This window comes from Calypte anna, chromosome 7, assembly GCF_003957555.1.
Source record: "Calypte anna isolate BGI_N300 chromosome 7, bCalAnn1_v1.p, whole genome shotgun sequence".
NCBI lineage: Eukaryota > Metazoa > Chordata > Aves > Apodiformes > Trochilidae > Calypte > Calypte anna.
The window spans coordinates 21735657-21752020 of record NC_044253.1 but is presented as its reverse complement, the minus strand read 5'-3'; the positions used below and the strand labels follow the sequence as shown (position 1 = coordinate 21752020).

The window sequence follows — 16364 nt, the reverse complement described above, 5'->3', positions numbered from 1 at the left end:
ATAACAGACGCTCTCTATTAATCTCTCTCTCTCCTTGATAGAGAAAGGAGAGAGAATAAGGGAGAGAGACTTATGGGTTGGAAACTAAACTACACAACTTTAATGAAACAGTAATGATAAATAGGTAAAATATATATATAAATATATACAAATATACAGGAAAATGGAAACCACATTCCTCCCCCCTTTCCCCCAATAACTCTCACGTCACCACCGAGGCTGTAGGGCAGCCCTGGGAAAGTCCAGGCTGGACTCCTGGAGTCGGCAGCAGTCGGGAACTGGAGGCAGGAACACACAGATATGGGCTGGCACGGATTAGGACCACAGGCAGACGAACGGACGGGATCCTTCCAGGATGCCGAGAAGGAAGGGAAGCAGGAAATCAGGAAATCCAGAAATCCGGAAAAGATCTGGCTCGGCCCTCGTGATGCCTCAAATTTATACTGAGTATGACATATATGGGATGGAATACTCTGTTTGGTCAATTCTGGCATCTATCTTGTCTGTTCCTCCCCAAAGGAGGGCTCAGGTGGGACCTCTGTATCCTCCTGGACGGTAAAATGTTTTCCTCAGAGCTGAGCAGTGTCCTTGACTCTGCATACCAGTCTCTAGCAGTAACTATAAACATCAAGTGTTATCAATCCTAGAAGCACACACTGTCTGAGAAACTTGCTGTTAATTTCAGAGAGACTTAGCTAAAAGTAAAAGTACAAAACAGAAAATCACCTTTATCCTGGCCCAAACCAGGACAAGTTGACAGTGCTTTAGAATGAATTACAGATACTTATTGTGGCTGCTGACAGTAATTTCCTTTGGGATATTCTCCTATCTGAGAAGCTGTAAACAAGTCTTACAGAGGCAGAAATAGAAACTAAGACAACGAAAAGAATTATATCAGCTACAAAATAATCACTTTTATGCTGAATTTGACTCCTTTGAGACTAAAACAGATGAACCAGCAATGTGCTCAGGTGGCCAAGTTTACTTGAGTTTACATTAGTCCAAAATATACAAGTTACTTGGCTTGGGGTGGATTTGTTTGTTGTTTTTTTTAATTGAAGATTTCTGTGGCAAATTATGAGCTCAGTGGATTAAGGGATGGACTTGATGATTTCAGAGGTCCTTTCCAATCCACATGAATAATCTGTATTTTAAAAATCACTTACCCATGGTGAATGTACCCATGTGTATGTGCTCTCCAAGAATCACTGTGTGTCTAGCACTGAGAAAAATAAAATAGAACTTTATAAAATCACCATAAAACTCTAATTTATTTAAAGTACAAACTGCAAGAGAGGAATTTTAGTGTTCTGTTTCACAAGCCACATAAATGTAGCTTTCTCAGGTAAATTTACCTTTTCACAACTCATTTTCATTTGTAGTGCTCACTCGTTAGAAACTGTATCATGATTTATATTATTAGCAGGAGCCCAGGACTACATGGAGCTGTTTGCATCTGTTCTACCATTTACACAAGCAACCAGCTAAAACTCAAGCACCACTAATGGAAGGATTAGTGAGTAGGACACATCACTTGGACTCACATTTCTACCTTGGAGTGGCCACAGTTGGCTGCAATAACAACTGGCCTCTGGATGTGCACTTCTCCACCTGGTAGCCAGGGATACTGAAAAGTAAATAAAAGCAGACTCCATAAGTGCTTTGCAGGGTGTATAATGTTCCCTTCTGGTGTGGTGATGCACATGATTATATATCTTGTGCAAGCAGTTACTGAACATGCAAACCGGGAAGCGGATGTTAAAAATCACTGCATTATTAAATGAGGAATCATATCTAATTTAATTAAGAGATAAATATACCCTTAATAGTAAGCAAATGTTGTCAGGTGATATCAGTTGCACTTGCATATCTTTTCCATCACCAGAGTGCTTTAAAAAACCTTCTCATTTACACACAGTATGTCTCTCTGGAATAGAAAAACAAGGCTTTGTTCAGATGACAAATGAAGCAGAGTTCAAAGGACTTGATCAAAGAATATCAGCAAGTCACTAAACTCAAAATGTATGTTATTAATAACACCATTAACCAAATCTCTTTCAAGGGCTGTGTTTTTGCACACAGGTTGCAGGAATTTAATGGAAAATTATGACCCATCTGGCTGATTTTTCTAACTTCAGAATTACCCTGCAGTCTGCGTAAAGGATGTGGAAAGGCTCTTGGAGCTTTGTGTAGTTATCATGCATGAGTTGTCTCAACGACTGAAAGTAAGATGTTTCCAAAGAAACAAGTTAATGATGATCCAGGAATTAAAAACGTGTGGGCCTTGTCCTGGTATTATCATCACACAGTCTTCAAACAACATCAGACTTACACAGAAATCACTGTTTGAATTGCCATTACAAAACTTTTTACTTTAACAAATGTAAAGAAACTATTTCAGAGAGAAAACTGTAGAATATTTAGAAGGAAGAAAGAATGCTGTTAAAATAATTTTGAGGAAAAGAAAAGCTTTCAAGGATTTGGAAAAAGGCACAGTCTATTTTGTGACAGCATGGAACTTGAACAAATTTTTACCCAATAACACAATTTGTAGGAATTCATGAAATTCCAGGCAAGGACATTCCTCTCCCTTTAGAAATCTGTAACTTTTAGACATATTTTTCTGTATCTGTCATTTATATGGGTCAAGTAAAGACTGGCAGCAATCCTTGCTGCTCACTTTGAACTCAACAACTGCACAGGATAAAGAGAAATAGCAAATCACTCCTTGATTTCTGAAGAGTTAAATTGCTTCTGCAGACTGTGTCAAGCTCCACTTGCAGTAAGTGTCTACTGCAGTTCTGCCACTGGGTATTCTTTCCTAAACTTTGCTTTTTTCAGAAGACATATTTGCATTCTAACTGCTAATGAAACAAGGACACAATCCTGAAATGTTTAGTCACTTTCATGTTGTGGTTTTATTCATGCCATGGAGTGATAGATTCCTTTAGCTAACAAAATTCAAAAGAAAAAGTGGAGAAAGATTATATAAAATTGATTTATATTGCTTTTACAATGGAATGCTTTTCAGTGTGATGTTACACTCTTAGTGTGGGGGATCCTGATGCTACAGATGCTCTTGCACACCACATGGAGCTGCACTATTTGTCATGGCCAGATTTAATAGCAAGATGTTTACTTTGGGTTCCTTCTATTCTTAGTCCACAAAAACCAGAGAGGGGATTAAAAAAAAAAACCACTTAGCTCTGCTCCTAATTTCAAATCCTGGATCTGCTAGATAAGTATTCTCATTACAAAACTTTGTTGGTTCAAGATGCCTTTGATCTCTGTGAGGTCAGACAGAGGGGAAAATACCATTGAGTTCCAGCTTCTTGCAGATGTATCCAGGAAGCAGACTAACATTTTGCAAAATTAAAAGATAGAAAAAACCCAACAAACCAACAACTAAATTTTTCTCTTGACAAGCTGATAATGTGCTGAAACATGGGCTGACTTGGTAGTGGCAAGAGAGGTAACTGAAGAACTGGCAGTGCAAGGAGAAATTTGGACTTTAGAGGAGGGAAATTGAATGTTGAAGTAGAACATCCAACTAAACTGAACTGGATAAAACTCTAGAAGAGTATTCCAATGTAGAACAAGTTAAAAGTGTTACACAGTCAGTAAGCATGTGAACAATAGATGCTATAAATGAAAGGCATTAATTTAATTACTGTATCTCCTATAGTAGAATAAAGGCAGTAATCTACTGGCACCAGCCCAGCAGAGTCTGGAGCAGGTAGCACGTGAGGAGATGCTGAAGAGGCTGTAGTTCTTTAGCCTTGAAAAGGCCAAGAGTACAGGGGGATTTTAGACCCCTACAGAGTCTAAAAATACTCTGTAAGAGCCTAAAGAGAAGATAGAGCCAGGTTTTCTCAGAGACACATAAGTGCATGGAAGAGGCAAGCAGCAGAAGTCAGAGTACAGCAAATTCTGACCAGGGATTAGGAAAAATGCCTTACATGGGTGTAGTGAAATACTGGAGGAGGGGCCCTGGCAGGTTGTGGTGTGCTCAAGGTTCCTCCTGATGAGGCCTGTACATCTTCTCGCTGAGAGAGACCATACTTGACAGATCACCACAGTATGAATACATGTAACATTAAAATAGACATAATTTACAAGTACGGTTGAAATTCTGAGTGCTTATAAAACATAGAAGCAAAGATGAATCCATAAGATACTTTTTTTTTTTGCCATGTTGTCACAGTTTAACACTAGCCCGGCAATTAAACCGAGTAACAGACGCTCTCTATTAATCTCACTCTCCTCCTTGATAAAGAAAGGAGAGAGAATAAGGGAGAGAGACTTATGGGTTGGAAACTAAACTACACAACTTTAATGAAACAGTAATGATAAATAGGAAAAATTACCAAATATATACAAATATACAGGAAAATGGATACCACATTTCTCCCCCCTTTTCCCCCAGTAACTCTCACGTCACCACCGAGGCTGCAGGGCAGCCCTGGGAAAGTCCAGGCTGGACTCCTGGAGTTGGCAGCGGTCGGGAACTGGAGGCAGGAACACACAGATATGGGCTGGCACGGATCAGGACCACAGGCAGAGGAACGGGCAGAATCCTTCCAGGATGCCGGGTGAAGGAAGGGAAGCAGGAAAGGCAGGAAGGGCAGGCAGCCGGAAGCTGGAAGCAGGAAACCATGGCTTGGCCCTCATGATCCCTCAAATTTATACTGAGTATGACGTGTATGGGATGGAATACTCTGTTTGGTCAATTCTGTCATCTATCTTGTCCGTTCCTCCCCAAAGGAGGGCTGCAGGTGGGACCTCTTTCTTCCTTCTGGAGGGTAAAAGTTTTCCTCAGAGCTGAGCAGTGTCCTTGTCTCTGCATACCAGTCTCTAGCAGTAACTATAAACATCGAGCGTTATCAGTCCTAGAAGCACACACTGTCTGAGAAACTTGCTGTTCATTTCAGCAAGTGCAACTACTTACAAGAGCCTTAGCTAAAAGCAAAAGTACAAGACAGAAAATCACCTTTATCCTGGCCCAAAACAGGACACATGTACAATTATATTTTTTAATTGTTTACTATTGTATTTGAGGCATTTCAAAACATATCGACTTCAGCAGATGGTGGAAGCACTGCACATACGAAGCAGTAAGAAGCCATGTATCAAGCTGATGGAAAAATTCTTTTTGTTACCAAGAAGCTGATCAGATAATTTTAGGAATGTGTATCAAGTGTTTCTGATATTAAAGATGGGCATCTGCAAACATAGACTATGAAAGAAAATTAAATATTCCAGTTAATCTTCTCAGAAGAATGCCAGCAGACAGCATTGAAATATGCAATAGGTATGTGGAGATATTATTTCACAGTTGTCAGGTGATTTCTTAGCTCAAAATTAACCAGATGTGACTATGACTTTTCTCCTTTGTCAAATCAAACTCCAATCATATATATGGGATCTATATATGGGATAGTATAGACACTATGGTCTCCTACAACTATGCACATTTTTAACTTAGCTGTACACCCATAGCTTTTATTTTAACAATCACAGTACTCCTGCTGACTGTGCAAAATAATTTGGTGATGAAAATCAAACCCTTTTGGTTGGCTGTTCTCCTGATAGCAATGAGGAAATACAGGTCAACCAGACCTATAAAGGTTATCCTGACAAAAGAGAAGATAGGAAAGTGAATGCTCCCAAGATCTGATGCTCAGTCATGGTTCTGCAGTCATCCAAGAGCTTGCAAATCTTTGCTCCACAATTCACAGAGTATCCAAAGGGGCTTAATAGACCAGTAAATGTGATTTTGGCAATATTAGCAAAAAGCAACAAGCTTTTCTATTGACATGACAGTGCAAGCTCTCAGCAGTTCTCTGGGCTTGTCTGTAGCTAAGAAGGTTTTTAACTTGTTTTAGCTGTGGTAGCAATGTGTGCCTCTAGTTGTAAGGTATTAGATTTGGTTTAGTTAGTTTATAGTAATAACAAATGGTTATTCATTGTGGACTGAACTGTCTATAGCTCTAGAATAAGTCACAGGGAAGACTGCAGACACAGATGATACAAAGCAGTCATTTAATCACAGTGGGCTGCTAGTGTTAAGAAAACATATAAAATTAAATCCAAGCAGACACTAGACTGAGGAGAAAGACATTCCCCCTCCCATGAATATCTCACTCCTCCTGGTGATGAATCATCATAATACTCCCCCATACCTCCAGAGAAATATCAAAGTGTCAATCTTAAGACTTAAAGGAGTACTGGAGGAGTAAGCACAACACTAGAGAACAAGGGAATTTTTGTGTAGCAATTTTAACTCTATTTTTAATGAGGTCTTTTGTATTAATTATTTTTGACTATTAGACTGTTTAAGGCATTCATTGGACTAAAATATAGTATGCTTTTTGCCAATACCCATTTGCCAGTAAGAAGACTTTGAGTGTAATACTACATCTTAACATCTTTAAGGACCCTGAAGCCGAAATGAAAACCATAAAGATCACTGAAGCTCGCAAGCAGTTTTGGCCAGTTGCAGTCAATGCTGCTGTGCTCTATTTTCTCAGGGACAAGCTGGATAAAATTAATCCAGTGAATTAGCTCTCACTCAAGGTTACCACTCAGGAAGAGTGTGTTTGCATGCCACTGTTTTAATCTAGTGCTACCACTGGCTTACACCTTTCTTTCCCTCCTGTCACAGGCTTTTAATGTCCTACTTGACAGGGCAGTGCAGTGAGCAAAATCGTCTAACACTGTGAGGCTGAGTGTAATGAACCTGACTGCCCGTGTTACAGCCTCAACCATCATTTACATTGGTCTGTTTGGAAGAGAAAAGCTTACTTTCCCAGCCCAGTTAGCTCTCCTGGTACAGCATGAGCCCTGCACAAGCTCCCACTTATGACTGTGTGTGTGCATCTGTATGTGTGGCCCTGCAACACTCTGAACAGTCCTCTGCCTAATGGTTTTCAGGTCTCACTTGCTTCTCCACTGTAGGAGGGAACATGGACAGATTCATGTATTGCTCAGCTCTCCTTGCTGTAGCTTGAGATGTTCATGCTGCTAACAGGTCCTGCTGGGCCCCTGGAAACTTCCTCCTCAGGCAGCGAATGTCAGTCTGAAATGCTTCCTACAGAGTTTGCTCTTCATGAGTCCAGGCTGCTTCCTTGTTAAGGAGAGAAAAGCATGATTTCACAGACACTGATGTGGTTGAGGGGCAGCTGATTTTCTCCCTCTCCACTATCCATCCTCATCTCAAACACCAGGAACTGCATCTACTTTCAAAGTGGCTCTTCATGTCCTGAGTGCTGCTGCCACATGTACATATTCCTTCTAGAACAAGTTGAATGGAAAGAGTATTGTATAATGATCTCTGATTTAGCTTAAAGTGCCATCTTTTCCTTCCCTGCATTTTGTCTGTGAGAAGTATGCTGAGCCTTGTGCAGCTGTGTTCGTGCTCTTATTTGGCACAGACCTCTTCTCAGTTTAGCACCCACACCAAGAATTTCCTTCTTCTCTTTGAAAAGAGTGACAAATGGGTACAGAGCAGAAGAGCCCAAAGCCTGCATGGATGTGAGTCAGGTCTAGGATGAAAACACTAATCTAATAAAAGAGGTTTCTTAGGCTTCCAGGGCATGTGTTGTTAGCCAGAAAGTTAAATTCCAAATGGAGAAGGGAAAGGGAGGACAAAGAAATTCAGATTCAGCAGCTGACCCTACTTGTTTTCAGAGAACAGATTATCTACTGTATTGAACCATAAATCACCCAGCCAGTGAATTCCTGCCCAGTCTCCTCAAGGCAACCTGGAAGTCACCTACAGTCATCTGACGTAAGGACACACACAACAACAGCCCCCAGCATGGGGCAGAGCACCTTCTGTTTCTGTTGAGGTTGGGATGCTCAAAATGCTCACTGCCACACATAGCTGGACACTGCCTTTATGTGATAAATTTCTACCTGATCTGTATAAACAAAATACAGTCCACAAATGGAAAAAAACCACACTATACTTATTATCTAAAAAGTTAACTGGGATAAAACCAATTGCCACTGTCAGTCATGCCAGCCTTTAGAATAGACCTAGCATTAAATAATGGATGTCTGTAGGGAGTTCCCTTGGATCATTTGATCAAATTATGCTCTTAGAAGTTCACTTCAAAAATGTCATCCTGGTGTAGGAGGAAAAAAAAAGAAAAAAAAAGGCAATGAAATTAATGGAAATTTGGAGAAATGAAATGTTGTCTCATGTATTTTGACAACGTAGACATCAGTAGGTTTGCCAGACAGATCGGCTTCAAATTTCAGATACAGCTTAAGCAATACTTGATTTACAGAAAATAAGCTAGTCTAAAGCACAAGCTGCTTGCTAGACAGTTTCCTAGCTTTGCCCTCTTGAACCATTTTACAAGTTTCTTTACATTATAACAGGTCTGGCCATGCTTCTCCCATACTTGAGGTCCTTTGTCAGCTCTTGGGAAGAAAGCTGGCATCTGACAACACAATTTCTGGCCATAGAAGTGCTTTAAATTACAAGGTGGGCAGGCAGCAGCAGCAACACAGGGAAAAAAGATGAGAATATGAAGAAATGAGACTGCTAAAATAATCAGAAATAGAAAGCAAGAGGAAAGAGCACTGAAATGCCTGTAAGGCTGGGACAGAGAAATCCCACTGCACTTATTGTTTAACCATTACTTTCTATGCAGACAGCCCATTTCTAGGTACCTTTCCTTCGCTGGCATCTGCTGCTGCACTGTGACAGTGAAAGACATCAGGGCACATCTGGAGGATCCACTGGGGTTTTCAGCACCTCCAGACATTCTCATGGGGTATTTGAATCCCAAACTGAGTTTGCTGGACTAGAAGGCGTTTGGTGGTTTTGGTGTTCTGGGGCTTTTTACTTATGAATGCAAAAAATTTGACTGTGAAGCCTAGGAAACATTCTTCTGAAACAGGCTTATGCTTTAATACTGACTGTCTAGCTTCACACAGCACACTGTGACTTATTTTGCACTATTATGATGATGAACTTACAATAATAAGTAACAGAGACCAGTGTACTGAGCTCACGCTGGAGAATCAAAACATCCACCCTCTTGTTTGATTTTCCTAAATCTCTTTCTGACCCAAGCACCTAAATCTCCCTAGTCTGGTCGTGTTCTGCAACTGGACCATATGGTCTGCTGCCAGAGAAGAGAATAATTCGAGGCAATTAAGGCACTTGCCCATATCCATTTCATCTGCAGATCTTTGGAGGTGCAAACAAAACACTGGATGGGGAAGACTCACTAATGCTGATAGTGCTTTAGATCACTTGATAATCTTTTTCCTGTGGTAGTTATTACTGAATGGAAATCAAATGCATGCATTTGGGGGCTAGGAACAGATGGCACTTCTGTTCTGTGAGGAAGAAGCAGGGGCAAAGGGGCAGCAAAGTTGAACCTCCCCCCTTCCCTCTCTTACCAGGATTCATTGTGTTGCCCTCCTGTTACAGTTGGCTGTGACTCTTTCTTGTTATAAAGAGATGTCAGAAGTTAGAGAGAGACAGACGATAACCTTAAATCCTTTACTGCATTTTACCAGGATTCTGAAAAAAAAAAAAAAAATTAAAAAAAAAAGCCAGCTGAGGGAGTTTGAAAATGTCAGTGAGGCTTTACACAAAAGAACTTGATACATTTGTTGACCTTTCTTCTTCCTCCACCCTTCTCCTCTAAGACAGATTTAGTAGTAGTGGGTGCTTAGTGCTAAGAGTGCTTTCTTAAAAATAATTTAGAAGCTATTGTCTGTCTGCCACTTGGAAAACATAGCTGTTTCAATAAGCCCCTGCTGAAATGGAAAAAAGAGGGTTTATTGAAATGCCTCCAAAAATGCACCAAAATTTCATTCTTTTCCTTGTCGGCTGAAACACGTCTCGTTCTTACCTTAACAGTCTTCTGGGGTTTTTTCTTCAGTTGTACTTTTGTATTCGGGGTCTTTTAATTCTTACTCCCTCTTTTTCAAATGCTGTGTGTGGCATTAAGAGCTGAAGGCAGAGATGAGAGAAAAAGTGTTTTGAACTGACTAATTTGCAGGCAAGAAATAAAGCTCTTGTAAGACAGTCCCAGGGGTATCTTTGCCATGAACATTATTTGAAATGACATGTAATCTGGTACATTTCAAAGGCAAAACATTTCCTATTCTAAAGTATCTTCATGAGCCAGGGTTGGTTTTCCTTTTTTCCAGAGAATAATAAATTCCACTGGGGGCAAGGAAACTCCTTCCCCCCCCCTCTCAAAATTTTTGGTTTTTTTTCAAAGGGGCAGTTGCAGCCAACAGTTTATTTCTGTACTATCTTTTGCTGCTCTCATGGTTTAAAACTCAGTGCTTGATACTAATACATAGCTGAATGCACTTCTGGATTAAATATCAAATAACAGCACACAGCACACCCAGGTGCAACATGATAAATAACAGTGTGGAGCTCCCCTTTTGTTTTTTACAACAGTGGGAAATTTAGATCTGGTTCTTATAGACTTCTAAATTTTTAAACATTAGATCTTTGATCTGGCAATTTCTCATTAGAAATTGCTCTTTTAGAGAAATCAGAGTTTCACTGACTTTAGAATGTTGTGTTACTACACTTTCTAAGCACAATTCAGTGTTTCTAGCTCTGTTGACATACTAAAAGGCTACACATAGAAGTCCACATTTAATTTTTGAAGGCAGACATTTCAGAAAATGAAAAACTGAATTTGTCCATATTTTGGTGAAGGTTTAGCTAGTCTTACAAGCTGACCCACTTAATCAGCATCCGTGAACAGATTCATATACTATAAGGAATGCTTCTACGTGTGTATGATTTAAGCTTATGATACCCACAGTCTGTATTGCATTGTTTTAAAAGCTTTAACAACGTTTTTAACAAGGAATCTGGACACAAATAAAATCCAAAGACTATGCAAAAATAAACTGATAAAAATTATGAATCTTTCCTGTTAATTTCACAGATGTTCTGTCCTAAAGCTTTTACTTAAAAAAAAACCCAAAACCAAAACCAAACAAACCAAAACCTGATAGTTGTGATTTCTCTGAATTTACATTAGCCACTGTTTCAACAGTTACTTGGTTTTACTTGGTTTTCTCTCTGACTCTGCATGGAGAGAAATCAAGGTCTAGTGTGTCTATCTATAACAAATAATCTTTTTTTAAAAATAAAAGACTTTAGTTACATTGATTTTCAAAATCCATGTACTTGCACTCAAATGTACTGGCTCTACATGTTTTTTCAAGAGTGGATAACAACTAATAAATTTTGTTACCTGAACAGAGATACCAAAGGCTTCTAGAAAGGACAAGCTGAAATGATGGAGTTGAAATGTCCAGAAAAAAGAAATTTCTAAAATAATGAAAAGCAGAAAGTTCTCTCCTGAACCTAACACTGATGTGAGATGGTGGACTGTCCGGGATGACTTGTGCTGTCAAGGTTACATTACCAGCCTCAGCTATCTGAGCTGCAGATTCTGCACTGTGAGTGACCCTCATGTGTGCTGTACTTGGATCCCTACGAGACAGAAGTCATGATAAAATATTATGCCCTATAGATGGGTTTCACACCTTCACTGTTGTTTCCCCCAAAGCTCTCTCAGTTTATGGGAACTTTGCTGGGTTGTGACATGGAACAAAATATTCCCAAGTGTTCAAAAAAACTTCCAGGGACGGCAGTGCTGCCCCAGTAGTGTTTTATCTCCTAGACAGCTCTGAATCACAAGTCTGCACTAGACCCTTTTACCCACAATCATAAGAAAACACAGCATTTACCACAAAATAAAAGAAATTTCTACCAAATTAGCAACATCACTGGCCTTAGACATTCTAACTACTACAATTAGAGAAACAAACGAGGCCTTTCCATCACCTCAGAGTACTGTCAGATGCCAGCACACAGGCAGCACATTACACCTGGAGCCCTCCCTGGCTGATGAGAGCTGCAGGGCTGGACTCAGGCAGCTGCCTGGGGGGCTGCTGGTGCTACTTCTGCCTTTTTCTCACGTAAGCCTCCGGTAAGTATGCTTCAGCAACAGATTTGACCCCACTGCCTACGTATGCTGAAACCTTGTTACCCCTCCTCTGACCAAACTACCTCCTTGTGCCCCTGCCAGGACTTCTGTTCAGACCCTTCTGAACAGTGTGTAATGTTACCTTTAGTGAGACATTCATTTCTCATTTTTTCTTTAGCTATGTTGCTAATCTATCCACTTCTGTTTGCACTGAAGTATTTATGCAAGCAATAGGAAGGGATTCCATTAGCAGGAATCAATTGTTTCACTTCTGGGTTGGTTTTCAGACACAGCAGTATTTTGCTAGTACAGAATACCTAGCCAAAAAGCAATACAATATCGTGGCTCAGCTGATTTATGGAAACTATATTTTTGAGACCCATTTTTTTAAACTTCAGTGACTCAGATGACGTGGTGCCATTTAGCCACTGTGTGTAGAAAACATGTTTGTTTGAACACTTCATTATTGGCTCAAAGCAGTACAGAATATTGTTCTGTTTAGGGAATAAGTTTGAATCTACTATTGACTGAGGAGAACTTCATAGTGTATGACTGGGTCAAGGACAGGAAGCTGTAGCAGAAATAGCTATGGAAAAAATCATCAAAAGAAGGCCACTGGGTTATACTCCATGCAAGTCAAAGCTTTTCATTACATCAGTGCTGCATTGCAGTGTTAAAAATTTAAGCTTTTCAAAATAACATGCATCCAGATGCAAGAGTACTAAATAGTAATTTAAAACTTCCTTTGTCTTTGCCAGAAGGGAAGCATAGCACTTCATCTGTATGTAAGGATCACCGAGCATCACATAAAATATGAACTGCCACTATCTTGTGTGTAGGGAGTCAACTTACATATTTTCCCAAGCACATGATATCTGATTTACTAATTTATTACCCATTTAAAAAAAAATCCTTTAGTAAATAAATGTGTAGCAAAAAGAATTGTTATTCTGTATAATCAGATGAATAGATACAAACAGGGAAGATTGCTGTCATTATTGCAGCATATTGTGCTAAACAGATGCACACGATTTTTTTCAAATATTGTGCAATATCAAACCACTTCCTTATGTCTGTTTTTTTCTTGTATCAATAAAACGTTTCATATTTCAAATCAATAGCCCCCTGGGAGGCCTATTTTTTCCTCCCTTCTCCCCCCCCTCCCTCCCTATCTCTGAGTATTTATCCAGTAGCAAAGTGGCTTGACACATTAGAGAAATTATAGAAGAAACCAAGAGAAGGAAGTCAGCAGAGCAAATGGTTTTGAGTGTGGAGAACCTGACCCTTCTCCTAAAAAAATCTTATTCCAGGAGGGGGGATTTGAGGAATCTCCCAATAAAATAATTGATAAGACACTACCTGAAATGCTGCCTGATCACCACACTGCAATGGATAAATTTGACTAGGCAACTAGAACACCACAGAAATAAAACTTTAAAAATGTGACTATTAAAGCCACTTGAAGTGGTGAAATCACCAAAAGCCTTTAGAAGATATGCAACAATAAAGCAGAATGCATTTAATTTCTTTACATTTTTTGCACATAGCTGAGTAAGAGAAGTACACAGGTACTATCACTAAAAAAAAAAAAAAAAAAAATCAAACAAGAAATATTCTTTTTAAAGCATCACGTAGGGCTTCCAGTTAAAAATATGCCTGTGTGCATGGAAAACAAAGAATTTGCAGTCACTACAGAAAACTACTGTAGTGCAGAATCTATTTTGGTTTAGTCTAGCTGTATAGCTTAGTTTGATTTTTCTTGAAATGCAAGACCATGCTTTTTTGTGTCTCTGGAATATATTCTACATAATCTGAGTATGTTGTGCACCAGAATTAGGTCTTCAGCTGAGGTAAACCAGTGAGATTCACTATGCTAATTTATATTGCTACGGATTTGGTACAAAATGTTTGGGTAACACATTAGAAGAAAAAGTGCTTTGGCTGCTAGGTTATATTTTTCTCCGTCCTTTTAAATCTTTGCTTCATAAGGCTTTTAACAAAAACAATTTCTGTTCCTGACTCTCAAAAGCCACATACAAACACAGGTGCATGTGGGTAGCCAGTGTAAGCTATGATCAAAGGTAAGGTCAAAGGAAACAGGTACCTCTTTGCAATACCTGTCTGTTCTAAAAAAAGCATCAACCTGAATGCTAAGAAACTCAACGATTATTAAAAAAAAACAAAAACCAACAACTGTTTTTTAACTGTTATTTAAACAGTATGCCCTAGAAAAGCTTTATAAAAATTACACGGCTTTTCTTCCTTTCCTCTTGTTTATAATAATCCCGTCCACCCATCAAAACGGGGGAAACTGCCAGCCAACTGCAGGGGGGGCGGAATGTCACCCAAAGTGCTGAGAAACGCACAAAGAAAGCCGCCGGCACCGGGCACCGGCCGAGCAGTTTTGTCACCAACTTCTGCCGCCGGCTCCATCCTTCGGGCCCGCTCCCCGCTCCGCTCCCCTCCCCGGGGCGGCTGCTGCCGCCTCCGCCTGCCCGCGGGCCCGGGCAGCCCCCGGGCAGGTGCGCTCGGCCTGTGGCCGCCAGGCAGGCCGAGCCGGATCGGAGCCGGCCGGACCCCTCCAGCCGACGGCCAGGCTCTGCCCTGGAGTTCGTCACCCCTTCCATCCCCTGCAGCAGCCCGCGCTGCGGTGCGAACCCGCGGTACCTGCCAGGCTCCCGGGGCAGCCTCCCGGCCCCGGCACCCGCGGGGAGCGGCAGCAGCCCGGGCCGCGCCGTGCGGCGGAGGCGGGGAAGGGGTTCGGGGGGAGCCGGGAGTGGGACGCGGCCGGAGCGGCGCCTGCTCGTTCCCGGAGCCAGAGCGCCCCCTGCCGGCGGCTGGCCCAGCCCCCGCCCTCTTCGCCCGGCGGCCCGTGGCGGGGACGCGGGCGGGAGCCGTGGAGGGGGGGGGTCGGGCCGGCCCTAGCAACCCGCCCCCGGCTGGAGGAGACTCGGACGCCGCTACCGGGGGAGTGCCCGGAGCCGTGGGAATGCCCCGGGCGAGAGGGAGGCCCGGGGAGGAGAGGCGTGTAACCCTCCTCCGGTTGTGACCCTGGCCAGGGCGGCGGGCTCGGATGCCGGCCCATCTCCCAGGGCAGTTTTGCTCGGGCATGCGGTAGCGCTAAGGCAGGGGATTGAGCGTGGGAGATTCCCCTCCCTGCTTCCCACCCCAACACCGCCACTGACACCACCCAGGTACCCACGGGGAAACTTCCCGACCTGCCCCATCCCAGCGGCTCCGATGCGAGCCCTGTCAGTACCGACCCGTGAGCCATCAGGTGCTGCCGGAGCGATGTCAGCAAAAGCAAGAAACGTATTGCACTTTCTTCCGCCCTTTCCGTTTTCCGAAGAGGGGTGTGACACAAGCAGACACCGGACCCGCGGGGCTGGAAGCGACTGGGCCGGGCCGCGGAGCGAAATGCTGTGCCTGGGGACAGGCAACCCAGGGCAGCAGCCGGCATCCGCGCCGGCTTATTTGAATAGTCTCCAGGGCACTGCTCTTTTTGAGTAATTACATCTTAAATAGATTTAGCTGTTTGATAAACCGGCCCCTGATTAGATTTAGCTGTTTAACAAACCAGCCCCTGATCCCCTGGAGCGGTGACCTCCGATCCCTTGTCAAAGCGAAGGTTCCGTGTAGCGCTGTGCCAGACGGGCTGCGGCCCAGCGGCGATGGAACTACTTTGGCAAGAGGGAGACAAAAAAAAAAAAAAAAAAAAAAAAAAGCCCTTTCCTTTCCATCCCCGCCGCTGTGGCCGTGCCTGGCAGCCGGGGGGACCCAGGCTTGGGTGGGATGGAGCGGTGAGACAGGCAACCAGCACCAGCACCTACGGCTCCACTTCCCAGCACGGCCCAGAGCGGTGGCTGAGAGCCCCGACCCCGCCCGGGAAGACGCGTCCGGCATCTCGCCTCCTCCTCCTCCCCAAGCCCCCTGCGAGGCCGGTGTCAGTGTCACAGGCAGGGGCTCCGGACCCACCCGGTCCCTGGAAAAACGGGACGTCGAGGAGGAAGGCGGGAGAGAAACAGGCCCCGTACGTACACGGCAGCAAAGTGTGGGCTCCCGGCTCCCCTCTGCGGGCGCTGGTTGCTCTCCGTCCCCGGCTGCCAGGAGCCTCCCGCTGCGAAGAGGAAGGAGAAGCATCTGAGGAGCGAAGGGGAACAAAAGGACGAGATCAGAAACAGGAATAAAAGAAGGAAATGTAGTGAATAGTAAAAACAAGAGGAGGAATTTTCCCGGAGGGGGGGGGAGGGTGCAGGGAGGGAAGTGCCATTTATAAGAGCTTTTTTTTTCCCCCTACAATTTTTGCAGAAAAATCTGACAATGCACGTGCTCATTTTCCCCTTCCCATCCCACACAAACCTGTTGTTATTT

General features: G+C 42.7%; 1 long non-coding RNA gene across 1 annotated transcript; it reads right to left on the bottom strand.

The window, feature by feature from the left end:
• Nucleotides 1–6871: 6871 nt before the first annotated feature.
• On the bottom strand, nucleotides 6872–14723 carry LOC115598601. The gene is made up of 4 exons (XR_003987764.1): nucleotides 14661–14723; nucleotides 9879–9979; nucleotides 9421–9544; nucleotides 6872–7126 (listed from the first exon to the last, which is right to left on the bottom strand). It is a non-coding gene; the product is annotated as an uncharacterized LOC115598601 (long non-coding RNA).
• Nucleotides 14724–16364: the final 1641 nt, after the last annotated feature.